Source organism: Triturus cristatus, chromosome 3_2 (assembly GCF_964204655.1).
Source record: "Triturus cristatus chromosome 3_2, aTriCri1.1, whole genome shotgun sequence".
In the NCBI taxonomy this organism is placed as follows: Eukaryota; Metazoa; Chordata; class Amphibia; order Caudata; family Salamandridae; genus Triturus; species Triturus cristatus.
Genome location: NC_140584.1, coordinates 508,706,082 through 508,719,299, shown reverse-complemented (window position 1 = coordinate 508,719,299; position 13,218 = coordinate 508,706,082). Strand labels below are relative to the sequence as shown.

The 13,218-nt window shown below is 46.0% G+C and overlaps 1 long non-coding RNA gene across 1 annotated transcript in view; it reads left to right on the top strand.

Moving 5' to 3' along the window:
• LOC146857623 (uncharacterized) overlaps window positions 1-8,548 on the top strand; it is a 160,953-nt gene extending 152,405 nt beyond the window's left edge. Inside the window, exon 3 of the long non-coding RNA XR_014979595.1 lies at window positions 7,899-8,548. This is a non-coding gene — a long non-coding RNA (uncharacterized LOC146857623). The remainder of the gene's footprint in view (window positions 1-7,898) is intronic.
• The last annotated feature ends 4,670 nt before the right edge of the window (window positions 8,549-13,218 follow it).

Genomic DNA, 13,218 nt, shown 5'->3' with positions numbered 1-13,218 from the left:
TATAATAATGTCATATTTTTAAACTATACCTTTTTACACAGAAGAAATAATCATGCCTAATAAACTACACCTTATTTGAATATTTAAGAAAATACACTTTCTTAGTACATATTTAACCAATTAATAGTAAATAAGAGCATTCATTCAACTATATCTTTCAACACACTTAAATATATATATTGCTGTACATACTGTTTTTTAAACAAACTTCAAGTACAATAAAAAGAATCCCAATATACATATATGCATTTAATAATATATTTCAAACAACCAAGTTTCATAAAAATGTCAAATCTTTTTTAAATTAACCAAAAGAATATGTAACTCACCTAAAAAATCTGTTTAATTCAAAATCTCACACACTCAGTCAGGATTTTCTTATTCACACAGAGAATGTAGATCAACAGACCCTGTAAGGTTGAACCAGTATTGGCAAACTTTCCCTAAATTTTTCAACTCATATAGACATAAGCAACAAATGGCATTGCTTCCCAGTGTTTTTCAAATTGAAAAACGATTTTCCATTGGTCACAGAGAATAATACTTCTCAACTGACATCTTCACCCCTTGTTCTTAATGTCAGTTTCCATAGCAACAGGTCATGCAACATTCAACTTAGCTGCATGTCACAAGTTCACCACACAATGTTGCAAATGACAATAGCAGGTGTGGTTGGCTTTGCAATGCTTGACCTTATCCTTTATGCTGTACCTTTCCAGCATATGTTAATAACCAATAAGAAACATGCTTTGTAAAGAAAGTAAAATCCACCCTATATTTGAATGTAGAGTGTTCTTAAACAGCCAATCAAATCTCTACTTTCTTAAAAACAGCTTCTTCTCCACCATTTTAGATAGATTTTATTCTTCCACCTGCCTACCTCAGCTGCAGACACCGTCTGATTACCTACAGAAATCCCTTCAAGAAGATTACTGTGTGGATTATTGGACACCGCTATATTTTATGGTGCAAAAGGTATGCTGAAAGCAGAGGTATTGACATAGACCTAGCTTTGCAAAATGTAGACATTAAATGGATTGGACAGAGAGGATTAAAGTGGCACCAATTGATGCCAATGGTTAAATCCTTTTTGCATCTCCAACCACCTGACCTTATGATTGTGCACTGTGGTGGCAATGACTTAGGCACATTGACTAGATTAGCTATGGAAATGCTAATGAAGGACACCTTTGCAGAATTGATGTTGCTTTTCCCCCAAACTGCCTTTGTGTACTCTAACATATGCCAAAGACAGAAATGGAACAGGTCCAATCAATTTTGTCCACAGATTGAGAAAGCAAGAAAAAATATCAATAAAGCTGTTTCTGCTTATCTCAGAGACCATAGTATGGGGTCCATATACAACAACAATCTGCGTTTTAATATGGATGGCATATACAGAAGAGATGGTGTACATTTCACAGATGAGGGAAACCGAGTCTTTGTCAACAACTTAAGACTCTGCATTGGCACTTACATGTAGCTACAAAAATCTCCCAATGAACACACGGGCTCTATTTAGAGCCACCGAATATCCTAACATATAACCTAGGTTTTTATTAATTTAAAAAAAAATATTTTTCCTTGGAGTCGCGCACCCAGCGCGAATTGGAGTCACGTACCCCTCGCGTGCACACTAGGGGCCGCTCTAGGTATGCGACTCTGTATTTTCCCGTAAAAAAAAACATGGCTCTTACCATTAATTTCTATTCGCCCCGGGGCCCATATAACACTTTGGGGACCGTGGGGGGAGCCCCAATGCCCCCACGGTCCCGCCGGCTCCCCGCGACCTTCGGGAGCCGGCATAGCTTTTCGCACTAGGAGTCGCGTACCCCTCGCGTGCACACTAGGGTCCGCGCTGAGCGTCGCGCTAGGTACGCGACTCCGTATTTTCCCGTAAAAAAAACATGGCTCTTACCATTAATTTCTATTCGCCCCGGGGACCCCATCTCCCAGGGCCCACATAACACGTTGGGGACCGTGGGGGGGGCCCCAATGCCCCCACGGTCCCGCCAACTCCCCGCGTCCTACGGGAGCCTGCATTGCTTTTCCACATGGGGAGCTGCTAACATGCAGCTCCCCATGACAAAAAGCAATCTGCTTTGCTTCATTGCTTCAATGAAACAAAGCAGTTTGCAATGACAGGTCGGGAGCAGCGAGAATCCCGACCTGTCAATGCAGACAACAGTGTCCCAGGTGTGGGCACCCCGGGACACTGCAGGAGCCGGCCCTGGGGGGTGGCGGTCCCTAGGGCCACCACAGGCTCCAGGAGGGAATCTGTAGAAAGCCCCGGGGAGGTGGTAGTCCCCGGGGTTCGGGGGTCCTTTAAGGACCCCCATATTTACATCTTAGTGCCCCGTGGCGTGTGGAGGGCACACATTTAATTGTTTTAAAACAAAAAAGAAGCCCCGGGGGTGACGGTCCCTGGGGCTGCGGGGGTCCCCCTGGGCCCCCGCAAACACTATTTACAAATGCCCCCGGGACTTGCCCACCCGGAGGCTAATTGATAACGAAGCGTGGGCGTCCACGCTTCATTTTTTTCATTTTCGCAGCTGGATCCGCGCATCCAGCGCGTATTCGTCCGATTTTTCAAAATAAATAATTCTTTTTTTTGCCCTGGTGGTCCTTGGGGACCTAGGGGGTCAGGGTGTTTCTACCCTGCCCCCTTTTCCTGATTTCCACATTTGTTTTTCAGTTTTCTTCTGCCTCTGTTCTACCGAGGCACAAAATGGCTGCCAACACTTCCTGGTTTGTAGTGTTGACAGCCAATTAACATGAAGCTCGTGATCGGGAGGGCGCGCACAGGGTGCACGCAGGGTGCGCGGATCTTCCGTGCCTCTAGATATCACTTTCTTTATTTCTTAATTTCTCAAAAACTACTGAACAGATTTACACCATTTTTAAAAAGGTCGCTTTCTGAGCCAAGCAATACCTTTTTGCCAAATGTGGTGTAATTCCGTTCAGCAGTTTTTGCTATAACAGTGTCTATAAATTTTCCTATAGGAAAATGATTTTTTGACCACTATTTTTTTAATTTCTCAGGAACTACTGAACGGATTTACACCATTTAAAAAAAGGGCGCTTTCTGAACCAATGGCTACCTTGTTGCAAAACATGGCGTAATTACATTCAGGAGTTCGGGCTGTAGCCGTGTCTACAATTTCCTACGGGAAATAACATGGGGAAAATGCGTTTTGGGTGTTTTGGGACCTCCCTTTTATCTCGGCCCCCGCTTGACGAATCACCCCCAAACTCTCAGGATAGGAGCTAACCGGAACAGGCCATTAGTTTTGAAAATTTTGTGAAGATTCGTCAAACGGCGCCAAAGTTATTGGGAATAGAATGTTACGATTATACTATAGATAATAGGTCCTAACTATAACTACCTACTGGCGCCCGCCAGTAGGTAATATATAGATATAGATATATATACAGCAGAGGATTACTCTGGATGTGCACGTCCACAAAGAAAACACCTCAAATGATCAAAGCCACTGGCTAAACATCACAATGGCAATAACCACAAAACTTAATACATCACCTGGTGCAAACACTGCATCTGCATCTTAGCCCACTTCTGACTGGGGAAGTTAACAGCTGGGGTTCAGAGCTTTATCTACCAGGGTCCCTCTGAGATAGACACGCCTGCCCTCGCTCGGATTCCAAACTCCCAGTTTCTAAGTCTGCAACCCTCAGCTTTAAACACACTAGAAGATTCGCGAAAGACCTCCTCCCACTGCCAGAGGAATTTTACCAGAAATGGCCAAGTTCCAAGCAAGCCTCACCATGGCAGTAAGGAACTCTCACGTCCCTTCCTCCATTCTCACATCTTCCAGCATCTATCTTGACGAAGCTCTCACAAGGCCTTCCAGAATACATTAAACAAAAACAATCACTCAGGAAAATAGCAAGACCTTGAAGGTGAATAACCCAAACAACTTGGAAGCACTGCTATGTACGCAGAGAAACAAGGCAAAGTCAGACATGAGGCCTTGTCAAAGCCAACAGTCAGAATTCCTAAGCAAGGCAAATTGAAAAAACAAGATGATATGAAGCCATGTCAAAGCCAATAGTAAGAACTCATAATTCACATAACCCAAACAACACCATACACATTTCTGCACAACTGCTTATAGCATCGCATACTTTTATCTCTCAATGTACAACACCGAGCACTTCAAGACCAAAAAGTACATTCCACACCTCTCGCTCCCTCTCACGCCTTCAAATGCACATCCCACGCCTTCTGTTCTTGGCAAGACTGTTCTACTCCGCGACAGCTCCCACTGAAAGACAGCAAGATTACAGGACAGAAGAGAAGCAGGCATATGCAGGACCGTCCTACATTAAGGCTAGGGCAACATAACACATTAAAGTCAGTTAAAATGATGGTAGTTGAGGTTCATCATAGGGTGCCAAATCACAAGAGTGCCTCTTTTATTACAGCCCCCTGTCTCCGCTGCTCTTCGCTCTCACCACAGAGCTGTTGGCATGCCTAATGAGGTGCGATCCTTGGATTCAGGGCTGGCAGTGTGGAGGCAGTCTGGAAGACCGCATTGTTTTATATGCGGACAATGTTCTGCTCTTTCTCAGTGACCCACAAACGACAGGTCCTGGGTGCCTTGAGATCCTTCAACTATATGCTGAGGAATCGGACATGCCGGGCGAACGCTGGGAAATCTTTTCTGGTATCAGTAACTGGCAACGCAGGGGGAAGACACTGGTGCCCCGATATTCCTATCAAACAGAACTCCTTTATGTACTTAGGTATCCACATGTCTTGCCGTCCAGACCTGGCCTGGTCTCTCAATTTTTGTCCTCTTACATTGACGTTGGAACTCAACTTGCACAAATGGAGGCATTGCTCTGTTTAAAATGTTTTTGCCTCTGTATCTCTATGTCCTAGCGAACTACCCTCACCCAATTTCTGGTACCTGATTAAACTCACTTACTTCAAAATTACCCTCCTTCATTTGGGTGGGTGGGGAAATCTCCATTTGATGGAGACCTTGGTGCTCCTTACCTTTATGGGTTTTATCTCACCGCTCACCTAGTCCCTGTGAATGAATGGTTTACCGGGGATGGGAAGATCCTGCCTACCGTCTTGCAGTACATCTTATAGGTTTTAATAGGCTTCTTGATGTCCTCTATGGCGCTCCTCTGCCCTCTACGGTTCCGCACTGCACACGAGTGAAGGTGCTCTGCTGGAGAGCAGCCCTACGCCTCACTTGATGTAGTCTCCGCCTCACAAACATGACACCGTTGTGGCTGGGTACCTAGCTAGACCAGGTGGATGGCCTTGCGGGCATTTCTCAATGGGACCGCATCGGTCCCCTACCTGGGTGATGTTTTAAAGGGGGGATCCTAATATTTTTTCAAGAATTGCAGGGCTGCATCTCTCAAGTTAAGGATCTCTGGTGCCCAGAGGGCGTGAAACCCTTTAACACTCTCCAAACCCAATATGCCCTGGCAGACTCCGAGCTTTATCAGTACCTGCAAATTCGGCATGCGCTACTAAAGGTATTTCTCAGCAACGCTACCCCCACCGGATACCTCCCCACTAGAGGACAGACTGCTGGATGGATATTTGCCTGACAGGGCTGTTTCCCTGACATACCGGAAACTCATCAATAATATGGACAATCCCCTAGTGACACTACGAAATAAATGGACCGCGGATGGAATTGAATTAGACGATCAAACCTGGCAGGACGCAATTTCTTCTCCTAAAACAGTTGCTATCTCGGCACGACTAAGACTGGTGCAATTAAAGATCCTTCATAGAATTTACATAACTGGTCCTCAGTTGATGCACATGGGGGGACTAACAGACGGCTCTTGTAGGAGGGGATGTACACAATTGGGCACCTTCATGCACATTTTGTGGCATTGCACGCTGATCCAGGAATATTGGCGCAGCATACACACAATTATGAGCGAAGCATTAAGGGTAGAAATCAAACCAGAAGCGCCCAGATGCCTTCTTAACATATGGGAACCTACCGACCTTAACACTCATACTATGCAATGGGTTACACTTGGCTGTATGATCGCCAAGAGAAATATTGCACAGCTCTGGGGAGCCTCACGCCCACCCACAGCTACAGATTGGGAGAGAGATCTCGACTGGTGTATGCTAAGAGAAAAGACAGTTTATGTGGCTCGGGGATGCCCCCGTAAATGGGCTAAGGTGTGGACCCCATGGAACACATACCGTGGCGATATCTGCACTCCTCCCCGTGATGCTGATGATCCCCTGACCCCGTGATTTCCAGTGAATTATGTTGCTATATCTATATGTTGACTCCGCTACGCTGTAGAATCCTGTATTGATTTGTGAATCTGTACCTTCATGTCGAGAATGTTCAATAAAAGATTTATAAAAAAAAAAAAAAAAAAAGAATTGCAGGGCTAGTACAGACTATCATATATGCAATTCTTTTGCTATCTACAACTGTGCCACATTCTCTTGACCCACCTCCCAGCAGACACACAGGTCCCTGAATACAGCCCTCTGGTAGCAAAACTCATGACAGGCCACCCAGTAAAGGTGCAATTTATATGATCTTTCGCTACCTAATTATCAACGTGCCCGATCTCTTCTCGCGCCTCCGTTGTAAATGGGAGGGATGGGTGGGCGATCTGGAGGATGAGGACTGGAGGGAAGCCTCTCTTGCCCCAAAGGTACTAGCTATCTCCTCACGCTTGCAGATGGTCCAAGTTAACTGTCATGCAACATACCTATCTCCAAAGCAAATGCAGCGAATGGGAAGGTAGGGAAAAGCTGTATGTGCACGATGCTACGTCCCAAGTGCCGACTTCTTTCATATGCCCATTCCTGACACCTTTCTGGAGTAGAGTGAGCTAGGAGATCTCTGAGGTCCTGGGCCACCACATTGACGTTGGGCCTTGGAAGGCACTAGTGGGTTTGTTAGAAGGAATTGCTAGCTGCTGGAGGTTTTTAGAGGCCCCCTCCTTTTGAGGTGTGGTGGAAGGGCATCGATTGGTGTGCACGCCAAGAACAACCACTTTATAAGGCCCGTGGCTACCCTCGAAAATTTGGGGGAGTTGGTGATGGGCTGCCTCTGTAAAGATAGTTCAGCTGGGAATTAATCAGTGTTCAACAATCGGATCCAGACGTGTGATTTCACTTGATTGTAGCTTTACGTGGATGATGCTGTGTACTACTAAAGCTAATAAAATTAGTTTTTTTTTAAAGTTTGATTTCACACACCTGGGATCCGTGTTGGGGTGGTGATGTGGCAGCTGAAAGGTGATGCACTTTGGATGCTCGCGTCTAGACCTGTTGGATAAGACCTTGTTAAGTTAGAGAAACATTACTTTCACAGGACTGAACAAGGAGAATGTGTGTACCTACTGGGTGTTGTTTGGTGGTTGCACATTCCCCAAGATCACGTGTCTCTCGGCATGTGGTAACATGCCCCTCCCTTGTTCTGCCAGCTCTCTCTCGACCCCTCCCATTCTGGAGACTTCTTTCTGGGCTAACTTTTGGCTGTTTTTGTGGGCTTTTTTGCGCTTCCCTAGATCTTGTGTGATCTGCTGTCTCACTTATAATGCGGCAGAGGGGGTCGGAATGTTGTTCTTGTGCCTCCCATGTACCCCTTATCGTGCCGTCTTGTGGCGTCTGAGGATATGGCTTTCTTCTTTTTCTTGAGGGTGTTTGTGAGGCCCAGTGGACTGATTAATTGCTAGACCTAATACGGGGGTGAGCCTTCTGCATTCTACTCTCACCTGGAGCTGTTATGGACTCTGTGCCACCCCCATGGCACCAGGTCTTTTCCCGTGGTATTTTGAATCTACGGTTCCTAACTTGTGGCTAGGTGCTTCCCACTAGCAGGCAAACTCATGTATCTTTATTTTTTCTTTTTTTTGGGTAGGTATGACACAGTGACCAGGCGTTGGAGATTTGAAAAACTACAGGGAATGAAAGAGAAACCACTGCTTAGATCCGGAGAACGTGGGGGGCTCGGCCCAAGGCCCTGAACCCTCCTGAACATTGCCTAGAGTTGATGACTGGACCGAAACTGTGTTGCACTACTGGAACATCTGGCTAAACTGGTGAACCTCCTCTCAACGCTGTGAGGGCGCTTCACAACTTTTGGCTTTTTGTGCATGTGCTGTGGAAGTTATGGGATCCTCACTATCCCAAGGGTACTGAAAACCTGGTTCCTGCCACATGAGAACAGCTTTATTTTAGAACTGAAACGGGGGCCTCCATTTGCTGGAGGCCTGTAGTTTATGGGCGTGCTGTTGGAGCTACACGGCATAAAGGAATTTTGGTCCTTTGCCAGATGCCTAAGAATGGGGACCTTTCAACCTGGTTATTGGAACCTGTCCCATTGACTTTGGACATGGGGCCTGGGTGCCTGCTTTTAAAGAACGTGTCTGGGAGCTGTCCCACCCTCCTTGTCAGACTACCAGCCAACCCCGCCCCGGGGAATCAGCAGCAGCTTGGGGCCTTGGCTTTCACTAGCGCCCTATGTGGTAAACTCTAGTGAGGATACCTGATCGGCAGAACACCCTAACTTCCTGGATGCAAGTAAAAGTTTGTATTCCCAACGCTGCCTCATTGGTCCCTATTTGATTTTGGTACAGTTAATTCTTGGGATGTGGGTGAATGGGTGGCATTTACTCTGGAGTGTCATCTTTACTGCATATTTGGATTCTGTGTTTGTGTGAAAGCATCACCTCCCCAGACAGTTAGTCTACCCTACCAAGGCTTTGGCCTCGGTCCCTTTGGGGCTGATCTCCAGGCTTGTGGTTGCTGTTGCCATGAGTTTGTCCAATCATTTGATTCCTGTTGCAGGGGTGCGGGGATGATTGGCATCTTTGTGACTCAATTTAAGGTGCATTCGGGTTTCCCTGGACAATAGAAGCATTCCCTGAGGTTTGGCTGCTGCCAACCTCCGTGGCCTCTGCCGCTACAGCTAGGTTGAGACCCTCTAGGGTTTTGCGGTGGAGCTCCCTTTAAAACTGATGCCATTTGCATGTTCGCGGCCAACGCGGCCCCCTCAGGGGCGGTCTTTTTGAATTTGTGTTGGACCAATTTAGCAGTGTCTGTCTGGGCTTAGGCTTATTTGGGTATCGTCCTTGTGAGTTGGTGAATGGGGGTGAAATGTCTGCCCACTTATGTCATTCTCAGCCTTCCTGTCCCTGCGATCAGCAGCGACATTTGCTAGTGGTGGTTTTCTGTCTCCCTTAGGCACAGCATTTTGTACGATAGCTACAAGTTCAGGTATCGTATTTGACAGTGGAAAGGGGCCTTAATTAGGGTGGACGCACCCCACCACACCATGCAGCCTCGTCTTTGCCACACCCAAGCATGCACATGTGTTGTGGTGGTGACATGGCCTAAGCTTGGTGTTGCCAAAGGAGCATGGGAACTAGCCACTATGGTCCTTGCCCCCACATGCCCCCACATGCCTTGCTCCCATTTATCCCTTTGACCCGGAGTCAGAGTGGATGCTTTTGTAGCGTAATCGCAACTCTCTTCCTCCTTAACTATCCTACTAGTTGCATTTGTTTTATGTTCTTTTCCATTTTCTCAGGAAGAGTAAGTTTTGCACATATTGGCCTTAAAAAGGGCATTGTCATATGCATGTCTCGTACAGTACCATTTAGAAAAATGAATGCTTTGTTACATTTGGCTATCGCTTAACCTTTCGAAGCACAGGGTCAGGAATTACCCAGTGTTATTCAAGGGAGCTTGACAAGAGGTATTACTGCTTCCTGGACCGTTTTCAAAGGTGCCTCACTGTCAAAAGTTTGTAATGGCATAGCTTGGCCATCTCCACACACCTCTGAGTTAATATAAGTGTGTTAAAACATGTTCACGAAGATCCTACTTCCAGTTTTAACACACTTGTATTAAAACTGGAAGTAGGATCTTCCCAAACGTGTTTGCAGCTGGGCTTGCTCTGGTGCCCTCTAGTGGCTAAGCAGCACAACTGCTGTCAGTCTGTGCACAGTATTACACAATGTTGTGAGAGGTGGGACTGATGTGAGGGAGCAACCCAGGAGTTTAGAGGTGCTTCAGTGCTTAATTTGATCTGGTGTTTTCCGGTGGGGGCCATCGGCACTTATTTTTGTTGACTGGCATTTTATTTTTCCTCTTCAGATATTTCCTGAGAGCAAGTGAGAAAAACATACAAAGGGGAAAAAAGGGGGACGAGAAACACAAGAGGGGCAGAGGGTGTCTTGTAGTAGAATAAAGAGTTATAACATGGATTTAAGACTACACATCCTTGGTTTTCTATGCACCAATATTTAATTACATCATCCGTGGGCTTATCTGCAGAGCTTTTTAGCACCAGCACTCACCCTTATGCAATTTAAGCACTGGGTATCTTGCTAACACTCCTGGCTCCCCATCTTCCTCCTGTGATGTGTCTGCACTTATCTGTGGGTGTGCAAAGCTCCTGAGGCTTGTAACAGTAGAAAGGATGCCGAGAGGCACCTGCAGTATAGAGCTCCCTAGTACACACAGTCAACACAATAACCATGTTAGGCACTGTTAACACAAAGGAAATCACAACAGTCGTGAAGACCATTGACTCCGCCCCACCATGGCACTACACCATGTTGCCCACAAACCTTAGACCCACCCGCCCGCTCGCAAGAGAGAAACCGCAAGTCATAAACCACAACTGGACATGACCGCCCAAGTCAACTCCGTGTTCTCGTCTGTCTCAACACTGTAAGAATGCTGAAGAAACTCTTCAAGTGGCTGTCAGAGAACACCAGAAAAAAATCACCCAAGCAGTCATCAGCAACAGACCAGACTCTGGAAACACCCTGTGCGCTGGGATAACCAACCAGCTCACAAGACTACAGACCGTCCAAAACGTACCAGCCAGATTAGTCCTCAACTTCCACACTGAGCCCATATCACACCACACCTTATGGAACTCCTCTGGCTCCCGATACACAAGTGCACATATATCGAACACCTCAACACCCACCTACAAATTACTCCAAAACGCTGACTGCCTATCTGAACAGCCACATTCACACCCCCACTATGCTGGTTTCTCACTAACTCACATCCCATGCCTACACAAAAGCAGAGCAGGAGGCAGCACCTTCTCATGGCCTGGAACTACCCCCACAACACATCAGAGCCTCCACCTCTCTTTCACAAGAAGCAGAAGACCTGGCTTTTCAAGTAAGTCTCAGGGCTTCACATACCTGCTACAGAGCTCCTGGATACACTCATGGGTGATTAGTGCGCTATAAAAATACAGATAACTTAACCTAACACACCACTATCGTAGCACAATATCTCTCACTTGGATGGGTATGTGAGTTAGCACAGAATAAACTGAGGTGGTGATTCATTACTTTTTTAAAAATATCTTTATTGGCAGTTTGAACATATACAAGGATGTACCACTTATACAGAGATTGAAACATCTTAGTAGAAAATATGCATTTTCAGTCCCTGTTGGGCTCATCAGACAATCAAGTATCTTTTCAGTATGCTCCCCCGACCTCTATCAAGTAATATTCGTCAATAATGTCTCATTTGCCAACAAAGTCCCTTAACTCTCCTCTATACCCCCCCTCCCTTCCCACCCTCTACCGTGTCACTATTCCCTTCCTAAATCCTCCAAGTTACTCATCTCATCAAGCACACAACAACACACATGCCAGTACTGATATTAGTTGTTTTTTATTTCATTAGAATACACATGACACTTCGTGTGACCTAAAAACATGTTTTTATTTATTTTCTTTCATTTTTAAGAGCACATTTTTTGAGAAAACAATCAATTGTTTGCAAATTTACATTGGTTTTCACAGGAACAGTTAACAGGCCACCAAGTAAACTTAAACACAATAATACAAACTGATTTCTTTACAAAAATTCAAATATCACAAATTAGATAGTTAGACAAGACCTGGACATAACATGGACAAAGACATTTTTTGCAAACACATAGATAGGCTCAAGTTAAATACTTCAATAACAGGAAAAATAAGAAAAATAAACAAATGAATAAGTGGAACGAAACAATGCGATAAAGCCCAACCACGTTGAGATGTTTGAGTTGTTCACAACCTTGTGAAGGACAGAGACCAAACAGTGCACTATTCAGGGCCCCCAGCGCAGTTCTAGACTCGTTAACATTTCTTCACAAAATGTTCAAAAAGGAGGGGGTTAAGCCTGCTAGTGTGTTTTCTCACATTTATTCGGTCACTTGGTGGTCAACGCGTTTCGAACCCAAGTATAATCTAAGTAGGGTTTTTTTCAGGACCAAAACTCATAGGCCGCCTGGGGAAGAAATGAGGAGAGGATCCCCCCTCCCCCAACAGATTTGTGTATTACTGCATTCCTGTGGGCTATGTGGGACACACACTAGAGGGAAAAAGGAAGAGACTGCCTTTATACTTCAAAGTACTACTTTTTGATTCTGTGGGCCTGGACACATCTCAGAAAGGGAGATGGGGGTGATAAGAGAATCATAAAGAGAACAGAAAGACTCAGACCGTAAATTACGTATTTGTGTATAGAAATGGACTATAAAAAGGGAATTGAGACCCCAAACTTTGTCATCTGCAAAGCAGCCAGACTGGCTGTGTGTGAGAAGGGGAAGCTCTGCAAGATGCCTGCCTTTGACCAGGACTTGGAGAAAAACCCTGCTAGTCTTCATGGTGGGTGAGTGGATATCACCCAGGTCCCCAGTATCACATGTCCTGGGGCCTGGAGCTCAGCGCCTACCTGCTTGCCAAGACCAGTATGCCCTGTGAGGATGAGGAGAGCGTTGGAGGGAGGAAGGTCCAGTGGGGATCCATGCAAGAGAATCCCCTGGGCAAGATGTGAGGCTTTGCACCGATTGGGTTTTTACCCACATGCCGTGATGACTCTGTGACCCACGTCTGCCAGGAGAGGGCCACTGGGACTGAGCCGAAAGTAAAGTGCAGTGTGGGCCTGAGTGAACCAGTATTGCCATACTGCAGTGACACCACATGCTAGAGGGTAGCAACAGATAAAGATATCACTACTTCGCTGGGAACTGTCCTAGCGTAGGCATCCATGTTTTACTAAGTACCGCGGCAACCCCGTTTGCCAGGAGGGGCTGCTGGTATCAATGTGCCGAGACTGAGGCTGTGCTCTGCGGGATTGACCCGCTCAACATGGGAACTGCACTTGACTAACTAGAGGACTGTGAAGGACGCATTGGACAAATGTTGAGC